The following is a 12,384-nucleotide window of genomic DNA, read 5'->3' as shown; positions in this document are numbered from 1 at the left end:
ATCACAGGGCGGCACGGTGGCGCAACGGTAGAGTTGCTGCCTTAAAGCGAATGCAGCGCCGGAGACTCAGGTTCAATCTTGACTACGGGGGCCGTCTGTATGGAGTTTGTACGTTCTCCCCGTGACCTGCGTGGGTTTTCTCCGAGATCTTCGGTTTCCTCCCACACTCCAAAGACGTACAGGTACGTAGGTTAATTGACTGGGTAATATGTAAAAAAAATGTCCCTAGTGTGTGTAGGACAGTGTTAATGTGCGGGGATCGCTGGGTGGCATGGACTCGGTGGGCCGAAGGGCCTGTTTCCGCGCTGTATCTCTAAATCTAAAATCTAAATACAACACACTTACAAATCCATACATCTTTGGAGTGTGGGAGGAAACTGTAGAATCCAGAGAAAACCCATGCTGTCATGGGGAGAACGTAAAACTCTGTGCAGACAGCACTGTGGTCAGGATCGAATGGAGTCTGGGCACTAAAAGGTAGCAACTCTACTGCTGCACCACCATTCTGCCCTTTTTTTCACTCCATGCAGACAGCACCCATAGTCTGGATTGAACCTGGTTCTCTGACACTGTGTGGCAGCAACTCTACTGCCACACCAGTGTGCCGCCCCTAACCCTAACTAATGGATAATGTTTTAGATTTTAAAAAAAAATTATGATGTTGTAGGGATCACTGAGACATGGCTACAAGAGGACCAGGGCTGGGAACTGAATATTCAGGGGTACACAACGTATAGAAAAGACAGACAGGAGGGCAGAGGGGGTGGGGTTGCTCTGATGGTAATGAATGATATTCATTCCCTTGCAAGGGGTGACATAGAATCAGGAGATGTTGAATCAGTATGGATAGAAATGAGAAATTGTAAGGGTAAAAAGACCCTAATGGGAGTTATCTATAGGCCCCCAAACAGTAGCCTCGACATAGGGTGCAAGTTGAATCAGGAGATAAAATTGGCGTGTCAAAAATGTAATGCTACGGTGGTTATGGGAGATTTCAACATGCAGGTGGACTGGGAAAATCAGGTTGGAAATGGACCCCAGGAAAGAGAGTTTGTAGAGTGCCTTCGAGATGGATTCTTAGAACAGCTTGTACTGGAGCCTACCAGGGAGAAGGCAATTCTGGATTCAGTGTTGTGTAATGATCCTGATCTGATAAGGGGACTAGAGGTAAAAGAGCCATTAGGAGGCAGTGATCACAACATGATAAGTTTTACTCTTCAAATGGAAAGGCAGAAGGGAAAATCGGAAGTGTCGGTATTACAGTATAGCAAAGGGGATTAGAGAGGCATGAGGCGGGAGCTGGCCAAAATTGACTGGAAGGAGGCCCTAGCAGGGAAGACGGTAGAACAGCAATGGCAGGTATTCCTGGGAATAATGCAGAGGTTGCAGGATCAATTTATTCCAAAGAGGCGGAAAGACTCTAAGGGGAGTAAGAGACACCTGTGGCTGACAAGGGAAGTCAGGGACAGCATAAAAATTAAGGAGAGGAAGTATAACATAGCAAAGAAGAGTGGGAAGACAGAGGATTGGGACTCTTTTAAAGAGCAACAAAGGTTAACTAAAAAGGCAATACGGGGATAAAAGATGAGGTACGAGGGTAAACTAGCCAATAATATAAAGGAGGATAGCAAAAGTTTTTTTAGGTACGTGAAGAGAAAAAAAATAGTCAAGGCAAATTTGGGTCCCTTGAAGACAGAAACAGGGGAATTTATTATGGGGAACAAAGAAATGGCAGACGAGTTAAACCGTTACTTTGGATCTGTCTTCACTGAGGAAGATACACACAATCTCCCAAATGTTCTAGGGGCCGGAGAACCTAGGGTGATGGAGGAACTGAAGGAAATCCACATTAGGCAGGAAATGGTTTTGGGTAGACTGATGGGACTGAAGGCTGATAAATCCCCAGGGCCTGATGGTCTGCATCCCAGGGTACTTAAGGAGGTGGCTCTAGAAATAGTGGAAGCATTGGAGATCATTTTTCAATGTTCTATAGATTCAGGATCAGTTCCTGTGGATTGGAGGATAGCAAATGTTATCCCACTTTTTAAGAAAGGAGGGAGAGAGAAAACGGGTAATTATAGACCAGTTAGTCTGACATCAGTGGTGGGGAAGATGCTGGAGTCAATTATAAAAGACGAAATTGCTGAGCATTTGGATAGCAGTAACGGGATCATTCCGAGTCAGCATGGATTTACGAAGGGGAAATCATGCTTGACAAATCTACTGGAATTTTTTGAGGATGTAACTAGGAAAATTGACAGGGGAGAGTCAGTGGATGTGGTATACCTCGACTTTCAGAAAGCCTTCGACAAGGTCCCACATAGGAGATTAGTGGGCAAAATTAGGGCACATGGTATTGGGGGTAGGGTACTGACATGGATAGAAAATTGGTTGACAGACAGAAAACAAAGAGTGGGGATAAATGGGTCCCTTTCGGAATGGGAGGCAGTGACCAGTGGGGTACCGCAAGGTTCGGTGCTGGGACCCCAGCTATTTACGATATACATTAATGACTTAGACGAAGGGATTAAAAGTACCATTAGCAAATTTGCAGATGATACTAAGCTGGGGGGTAGTGTGAATTGTGAGGAAGATGCAATAAGGCTGCAGGGTGACTTGGACAGGTTGTGTGAGTGGGCGGATACATGGCAGATGCAGTTTAATGTAGATAAGTGTGAGGTTATTCACTTTGGAAGTAAGAATAGAAAGGCAGATTATTATCTGAATGGTGTCAAGTTAGGAGGAGGGGGAGTTCAACGAGATCTGGGTGTCCTAGTGCATCAGTCAATGAAAGGAAGCATGCAGGTACAGCAGGCAGTGAAGAAAGCCAATGGAATGTTGGCCTTCGTAACAAGAGGAGTTGAGTATAGGAGCAAAGAGGTCCTTCTACAGTTGTACCGGGCCTTGGTGAGACCGCACCTGGAGTACTGTGTGCAGTTTTGGTCTCCAAATTTGAGGAAGGATATTCTTGCTATGGAGGGCGTGCAGCGTAGGTTCACTAGGTTAATTCCCGGAATGGCGGGACTGTCGTATGTTGAAAGGTTGGAGCGATTGGGCTTGTATACACTGGAATTTAGAAGGATGAGAGGGGATCTTATTGAAACATATAAGATAATTAGGGGATTGGACACATTAGAGGCAGGAAACATGTTCCCAATGTTGGGGGAGTCCAGAACAAGGGGCCACAGTTTAAGAATAAGGGGTAGGCCATTTAGAACGGAGATGAGGAAGAACTTTTTCAGTCAGAGAGTGGTGAAGGTGTGGAATTCTCTGCCTCAGAAGGCAGTGGAGGCCAGTTCGTTGGATGCTTTCAAGAGAGAGCTGGATAGAGCTCTTAAGGATAGCGGAGTGAGGGGGTATGGGGAGAAGGCAGGAACGGGGTACTGATTGAGAGTGATCAGCCATGATCGCATTGAATGGCGGTGCTGGCTCGAAGGGCTGAATGGCCTACTCCTGCACCTATTGTCTATTGTCTATTGTCTATAATGTTTCCATGCCATTTTAAGTCTTCTTCATTGGGCATCATGTTTAGCGAGTAAAGATTTCCTGCTGTAATTATCATTGCCTCCCATGAAATAATGACATGAAAGGCCTCAAAGTCCATACCACATGTATAAAACATTGCATCACAAATTTTTAAAACATGCTCTAACTTTCCCACCACCAAGATTAGTTGTTGCCAGAAGGAACTGCAGATGTTGGAACCTTGAGCATCCGGAATCTGGAGTTTGAAGAAGGGCCTAAAATGTTGCCAATACATTTCCTCCACAAATTCTGTCTGACCCATTCAATTACTTTGTATTTTGCATTAATTGTTGCCCTTTCACTAACTCTAAAAATTCCAAGAAAAGTTTCTGGCATTTTCCGGCCAGTTCATCTTTAACGGTGCCACACAGCATTGTCGACCAGATAGTACATCAAAGTTGGCACAAATCAGACGCCAGCATCACCCCAAATACCAACGACATTTCAAACTTTCCATCCAGGTATTTCCTTTAGATTGATCCCGAAAACCTGAGATGTCAACAGAAAGTGCATCGTGGCTGGTCAATATGGAAGCTACTTCCACTCTTAATGAATTCAACAACACATACTTTAATCCTCACCAAATAAATATACCATTTATAGAGAAGCACAAACAATGAGAATTATTGAATTATTATTTCCCTGTATTCATTGTGTACCTCTGGTATGCATCAGTCACACACAGATGTGGAGTCAATCAGTACAGAAAGAGGCCATTTGTCCATCATGGCCATGCAGACCATCAAGTATCTATCAATGCTCACCTCACTTACAAGCACTTGGTCTTTCACCTTCCATGTTTTGGCAATTCAAGTATTTACCCAGATTCAAAAGTTCTTCCAGTTTGGGAGGTGGGGTGACCAATATTGATAGAATATAGAATATAGAACAGTACTGCACAGGAACAGGCCCTTCACCCCACAATGTAAGTGCTCAGCATGATGCCAAGTTAAATTAATCTCCTCTGCCTACATTTGATCCATATCCTTCAATTCCCTGCATATCCATGGGCCTATATAAAAGCCACTTAAATGCCACTATCATATCTACCTCAACCACCACCCTTGCCAGCACATTGCACACCCCACCACCCTCCGTGTAAAAGCTTACCCCACACATCTACTTTAAACTTTGCCCCTCTCACTTTAAAGCTATGTACTCCGATCTTTGACATTTCCACCCTGGGGAAAAGATTCCAACTGTTTACCCTGTCTACGCACCTCTGATTGCACCCACAAGAATTGTCAGCAGGAAATAGTCGGGAATGTTGCGGGTATGGGGAAAATAAAGATTCATGCAATAGATTCTTAAAAGATAAAATGTTTGATTTTGATGAAGAAATAATCTTGAAGCAAAAGTCACCAAACATCATTGGTCAATTCTACATGAGTGACTCAAGGAGCCTGAGGCCTGACCAAACAAACTTTGATAGAATGGAAACCAAGAGAATGTTTTTACATGAGGAAAAGCTTATCTGAAGGCCATTGATATCAAACAGTAGCCAAGAAATCCAATAGGCAATTCAAACAAAACAACCACTTCATCCAAAGGGAACGTAGAACCTTTTAGAAGGGAAGGGTTGAGACAAATAATAGAAATATGTTTAAGAGGATACTAGGCAAACAAATGATGGAGAGGGGAGTGCTGGGACACACTGCCAAATGTATATGAGGAAGGACGGGGGCCTCGAATAGAGTGTAAGGGCCATTTTGTTCTGGTAGGGTTGATTGGCCTGTATTTTTATATCAATTCCCTGCATGTTTGAATTTATTTATAGACAGTCAGATCCTTTTTTTCCCCCAGGATGGAAATATCAAACATTTGAGTACGTAGCTTTCAGATGTAAAGGGCAAAGTTTAAAGGAATTGTGCAGGACAAAGATTTTACAGAGGGTGGTGGATGCCTAGAACATGCTGCTATAGGTGGTGATGGAGGTAGATACATAGTGGCATTTAAGAGATTTTTGGATAGGCACAAGTATATGCAGGGAATGAACAGATACGGATTATGTTCAGACAGGGAAGAGTTGGTCTTGGCAGCATGTTTGGCACAAACATTGTGGGCTTAACAGCCTGCTCCTGTGCTGCTAAATATTCTGCACATATTCTAAGGGCAGCACAGACACGCAGCAGTAAAGGTTCTGCCTTACTGCGTTGAAGCGCCGGAGACCCAGATTCCCCCCTGACTATGGGTGCTGTCTGTACGGAGTTTGCACGTTCTCTCCGTGAGCACGTGGGGTTTTACCAAGGTCTTCAGTTTCCTCCCACACTCCAAAGACGTACAGGTTTGTAGGTTAATTGGCTTGGTATAAATGTAAATTGTCCATAGTATGTGTTGGGTAGTGTTAATGTGTGGGAATTGCTGGTCGGTGCAGACTCAGTGGGCCAGTTTCTGCGCTGTATCTCCATCCTAAAACTAAACTAAACTACTGCCTTTAATCAGATGTTCAGATGACACAAAAGGAAAACTGCAAACACCATGAGAGTATTGGTCGGTGCCTGATATTTTTATTACTTTTGATTTTTCACTAAAATTGAACCATGATGTTAAGCAGCCTAAATTTTGAGCCTTGCATTTTTAATGGTAGACAGGTGACCCAAAAGTGTAATAAAAATGTGAAAAGTTAGTAAAGTTATTAAGTCCGGAAGTGCACACCAGTGTAAGTCTTTTGATAAATTACACATCATTTATCTTATGGTTTCATGTGCTCATGTGGATAACACTGCTGTTTTGAGGAGGCAGTAAAACAAAGGTGACCCTTATTCTATTTGCACTAAATGTCAACATCCCTGACAAGATGCATAATTATTTAGACAAGTGTGTAATCTATTTTATTTGGCATGCTGAAAGTCAGAGCATTAGATCAGAATGGTTATTTACAGGGGGTATTTTCTTTCCAAACTTTCAATTCTCTTGCTGGGTTCACACTTGCAAACACTCAAATTTCAACCCATATTAAGATAACAAGATGTGAATCCACCAGCTCTAGAATATAATGTGTATGAAATTCCAATCTGATGTACATTTTCCAAAAAAATGTGAAGTGAGTGTACTTGAGGAATGTGCGATGAAGTAATCAAAACTGCAGTCTAGCATATAATTAGTTCATTCCCCTTATATTTTTATCAACCATATCAATACCTGCATGTTGAAATATGTAAATGTTTACTATTAAAGTTGCATTTCTATTTCATTTAAAGGTGTTGAAAAATTGGCAGATGAATGATCAGGTTTGTATTTCGATAAAATGAGCTCCAAGTACAAACATGGTGAAATTGCATTTTCAAATCAGACTTCCAATATAATTTGGGGATAGAAAATCAAGACATAATGACTGAGTTTAAAATCAGTTTATTTTATTGGAAACACATGTGTCACCACATTGCTTCAGCAATTGATGCAAATTAAATGGAAGGTTATGCCATTTTGACATGCGAAGGAGACCTAGAGCTCAGATTTTAAACCACAAAAATAGAAATTAGTTTGCTCTGAGTCCTTTCTTCTCAGGTTTCCTTGTCCTTTTTTAAAATGACTATTGTAGACTTGTAGCAACAAAGATAGCTTTATTTTTAATCCAACTCCACATACATCCTCCATCTCTCCCACCTAGAACCTCCATCCTGAGATTCACTATGTCATATTCATCAATTTGGTGTGTAGCTGCCTGGACTATGCAACAGTGAAATGCGGTTTATAAAGCTTTTTTTAAATAAATCATATGTCAATAGTAAATGGATTTCTGATCTTGCCCATTCTAACGGAAGATTTGTCCCCTATGGTGACACAAGGAACTGCAGATGCGGGTTTACAAAAAAAAACAAAAAAACAAAGTACTGGAGTAACTCAGCAGGTCAGGCAGTCTCTGGAGGACATGGGGAGGCAACATTACAGATCGGGACCCTTTTTCAGACTGATTGTAGTACAGGGAAGAAAGGTGGAAAAGTGGTGTGGTAGGCCAAACATTAGCTAGTGATAGATTGATACAGGTGACTGGAGGTTTGACTGGCAGATGGGTAGACAAAGGTAAGAGATGAAAAGCAGACAAAAGGTGTCTGATAAGGAGAGAAATGTAGAGCCAGAGGGAGCAATATGGGTGGAAGGGGATGTGGGAGATGAGGAAAGGGGGGGGGCACGGTATAGTGGGAGAAATGAGTGCACACCAGGATGGGCAGAAGAAAGAGAGGGGCAAAGAAAATGGGGGGGGGGGTTACCTAACATTGGAGACTGGCCTAATGCTCAGGCCAATCACCATTGCAGTTCTTAAAAATATAGCAGCTATTTGGTTTGCTTTCTTAAAAGTATTGGCTCGTGTACAATTCAGTTTACTTCTTATTCTCCCAGCCAGACATTGTAATTTCAATGAAATTTCAACTGAAATCCCAGTTAATAATGCATCTGGGTTTTTTTAAAATCTCCCATCATTTGTTACTGAGCAATTTCAGTAACTGGATTATTAGAGGTTCGTTCATTCATGTCACAATGAGCGCAGGTAGGCCTTCAAAGGAGAGTGTGAGGGATTACAATGTATCATCTGGGCTTTCTCAGCTGGTGAACAAAGCTGGGGTTGAGGGTCACTTTGTCTGCTTTGGGAGCCGTGATTTAGCAGGACCCCTAACATCCCTCCATCAGTGAGTTCCTGCACAGCCGATAACTCCGTCTTTGACTGGGCACTGGAGCTGGTGGTGCTCATAAATTCAGCAGTTCGTAAGCCATATCTGCTGTAATAACCCCCTTCTCAGTCCATTTCACCAACATCAGAACTAGGAACATTTGGAAATTGTACATGTTTTGCATTACAGAGAAGCGGTGGGATAGAGAGAATAGAGGGACAGACTGTATCAGGGTGAAGGTATTTATTCACAAAATGCTGGAGTAACTCAGCGGGTCAGGTAGCATCTCAGGAGAGAAGGAATGGGTGACATTTCGGGTCGAGACCCTTCTTCAGACGTCTCGACCCGAAACGTCACCCATTCCTTCTCTCCTGAGATGCTGCCTGACCCGCTGAGTTACTCCAGCATTTTGTGAATAAATACCTTCGATTTGTACCAGCATCTACAGTTATTTTCTTACACTACGTATCAGGGTGAAGACTAAGGACTACATGACAGGTGAGAAGCACGGCAGTGAAAGCTAATTAATCATTGATCAATAATATTTAAATGGTAGGGGGCTGTGCCACCTGCACCATCTGTGTCACCCCAAACTAGTGTGGTGACCAAAACTACTCCATCATAGATCTGAATAATGTTTTATAAAGTTTTAATCCCTTCATCTAAGTCGGGTCACCACTTGCAACTACACCAATGATAAAATAACAAGTCTCACACAAAAGAGCTCATTGAACATTATCCTCCTTTCTGCCTCTTTGCCAAAGACTCACGCTTTACCTCTCCCCAGCACACTGAGCTCAAGACTCATACTTCACCTCAACATGAGTTCTTCTCTTCACCTTGCCTTATTTTTATTTACTACTTAATTAACCAATTTGAGGCTGCTACCAATCCAATGATTACCTTTAAATTGCCTTTATTAGCTTGAAATTGGCCTCAGCTGATTTGGGCAATTGCACCATGTTCAACCTCTCCTGTTATTTTCCAACTGAAAACTTGCTGCTTATTAGGTATGGTCATGATATTTATACTTTTAATATTAAAATGAATTGTCTGCATGAAATTGTAAATATTATTTTAAAATAAATACTTAATTTGTTAATATTCCTTCATATGAATGGAAATGTTAATCTTTTTATTCTAAGTGGATTGAAGTCACTAATTGAAATAACAAACAAAAATATGTTTCTTTTATAAGAACTACTGTAAATATTCAGCTGGCAATATTATCAATGGTAATCATTATCAATGTCTAGATTTCATTACCATATTAGAATGATGTTCATAATATCTTTTCTAGCCACCTTTGGAAAATTGAAAAAAAAACAAGCAATTCTCTGTAAATAATACTTCAACAGAATATCATTTTGGTTACCAATACTTCAATCTGTGCACAAGTAAGCTATGAAATAGCTGGACAAGTATAATACATGTAGTGTATTCAATTCTATAGAGAATTGCTTGTTTAATTGCCATTCATGGGAATGTATCAGTGACTCTAAGTATTCACTCTAAGAATTAAAGATTACCTATCAATAATTCACAATTTATGATGGCTGAGCTCCGAGATATGGTTTTTAACTACTGTAGATAAAGTGCTGTGAGCCATTGTTGAGGAGACAATGTATTTTTAGTGCCAGAAATTTAGAAAACCCAGCAATATTTATCTCGGGAACATACCCAATGTTCACAAGTTGTTGCAGAAAACAAACTGCTGGAGGAACTCACCAGGCATCATCTGTGATGGGAGATCTGTATTTTCTTGTCCCCTCCAGATGCAGCTCAACCTCAGTTCCTCCATCAGTCTGCTTCTCCTTTATATCGGTGAGACCAAGCGCAGACTGGGCGATCGTTTCGCTGAACCCTTTTGCTAAGTCCACTTGGGTCTACGCCATCTCCCAGTTGCCAAACACTTTAAGTCCCCTTCCCATTCCCACACTGACCTTTCTGTCCTAGGCCTCCTCTACCTTCAAAGTGAGGAGAAATGCAAATTGGAGGAACATCACCTCATCTTTTGTTTGGGCTGCTTACAACCCACGGGTATGAATATTGATCTCTCTAATTTCAAGTAACCCTTGCATTCCCCTCACTCCGTCCTTCCCCACCCTAGTCTTTCTACTAGTTTCACTGTCATTCTTCTTGGTTTCACTGTTTGTGTCTACTCGTTTCCTCCTGCTTTGCAGCAAACAATGGACCATTGTGGGCTCCATCTTTGCTTGAACATCGTTGCAGGCTTTGATTTGGGGTTTTTTCATACCTTTCATTAATTTGTTCTATGTACATTTTCATACCTCTGGTTTCCCTCCCTCCTAACTAGTCTGAAAAAGGGTCTCGACCCAAAATTACACCTATTCATTTTGTCCAGAGATGCTGCCTGACCTGCTGAGGTACTCCAGCATTTTGTGTCTATCTTCGGTGTAAGCTGGCATCTGCAGTTCCTTCGTACACATTTAGCCTGCTTCCTCCTCCAGATTCCAGCATCTGCAGTCTCGTGTGCCTCTATTCACAAATTGTTCATTCTCTTTGCAAACTGGAATTTCCTGCGGAGGGCAGCAAACCACAGGCTGTCGCAACAGAAATGAAATAAAAAGACAAGTTCAGCCAAAATAAGGTGCAGCACACTGCTTTATAATGCTGTGCTCATTTCCAACTTGAAATTGCTTTATGCACTAATGAGGCTATAACAAACAAACCTGCCAGCAACAAGAATGTATTCTGTTCAAAAGAATAGTGATGATCCATGGAGATTGCAGATGCGTGAATCTAGAGCAACAAACATTCTGTTAGAAGAGTTCAGCGGGTCGAGTGGCATCTGTGGGAAGGGAAGGAAACGTTGATGCTTCTGGTTGAACCCCTGCATCAGCAGTTTCTCCAGCTGAGTTACTCCATTAGATTGATTGCTGTTGAATATGAAAGTTTGAACTGAAATGATTTTCTTCATCGATTTTTAATATTCCAAGTGTTTTGTAAATAAGCCTTATGACTCCTCTCCAACCACTTTAGTTTTCTTTTAGAAATATAGCATGAAAACGGGCCCTTCATCCCACTGGGTTCACACCGACCGACGATCACCCATTTTCACTAGTTTCACGTTGCCCCACTTTCTTATCCAGGGACTATGTTTGGACAGGGCTATTAGCCTACCAATCCGCATGTCTTTGGGAGATTGGAGGAAACATTCGGAGCACTCAGAGGAAATCCACACGGTCACTGGGAGAAAGTTCAAAGTATTTTCTAGACTATTTAGGAGAGAATTCAGGAATCAGAAGTGCAAAGGGACTTGGGTGTGTGGGTGCAGGACTCCCAACAAGTTAATTTGCAAGTCAAATCGGGAGTAAGGAAGGTAAATGCAATGCGGACATTTATTTTGAGAGGACTAGAATACAAAAACAGGGATGTAATGCTGAAACTCTATAAGGTGCTGGACAGGCCACATTTGGAGTTTGTGAGCAATTTTGAGCCCCATATGAGGAAGAATGTGATAGTGTTGGAGAGGGTCCAGAGGAGGTTTACAAGAATGATCCGAGGAATGAGTGGGTTAACGTATGAGCATTTGACAGCACAGGGCCTCTACTCACTGGAATTTAGAGGGTTGAGGGGGGGCCTTGTTGAAACACCGAATAGTGAAAGGCCTGGATAGAGTGGATGTGAAGAGGATGTTTCTACTAATGGGAGAGTCTAGGACCAGAGATCATAGCCTCAGAATTAAAGGACGTTCCTTTATGAAGAAAATGAGGAGGCTTTTCTTTAGTCAGGAGGTGGTGAATCTGTGAAGTTAATTTCCATAGAAGGCTGGCTGTGCAGGCCAAGTCAATGGATATTTTTAAGGCAGAGATAGATTCTTGATTAGTACGGGTGTCAGGGGTTATGGGGAGAAGGCAGGAGAATGGGGTTAAGAGGGAAAGATAAATCAGCCATGATTGAATGACAGAGTAGATTTCATGGGCCATATGGCCTAATTCTGCTCCTATCACTTATGAACTTAGGAACCTATGAACAAACTCCACACAAAGCAAATGACAAGATCTAAAACAGTGCAGCTACAAACTAACCCTCTCTGATCTGTAATCAAATTGACTTTCCAAGTGTGAACAAGAAGATTATCTGCTCAATTTTAACCAAATAAATAGTAACCCTTTTGAATCAATGGGGAAAATACTGTCGGAACAACTTTTTCAGCTTCCAGAAGAAAGCGTTTTGGTAGGGTTCATGTCATGATGGCTTCCAATGTGTATTTGTGGAAGTTTCA

This window comes from Rhinoraja longicauda, chromosome 2 (assembly GCF_053455715.1).
Source record: "Rhinoraja longicauda isolate Sanriku21f chromosome 2, sRhiLon1.1, whole genome shotgun sequence".
NCBI lineage: Eukaryota > Metazoa > Chordata > Chondrichthyes > Rajiformes > Arhynchobatidae > Rhinoraja > Rhinoraja longicauda.
Note: the sequence above shows the minus strand (reverse complement) of the source record.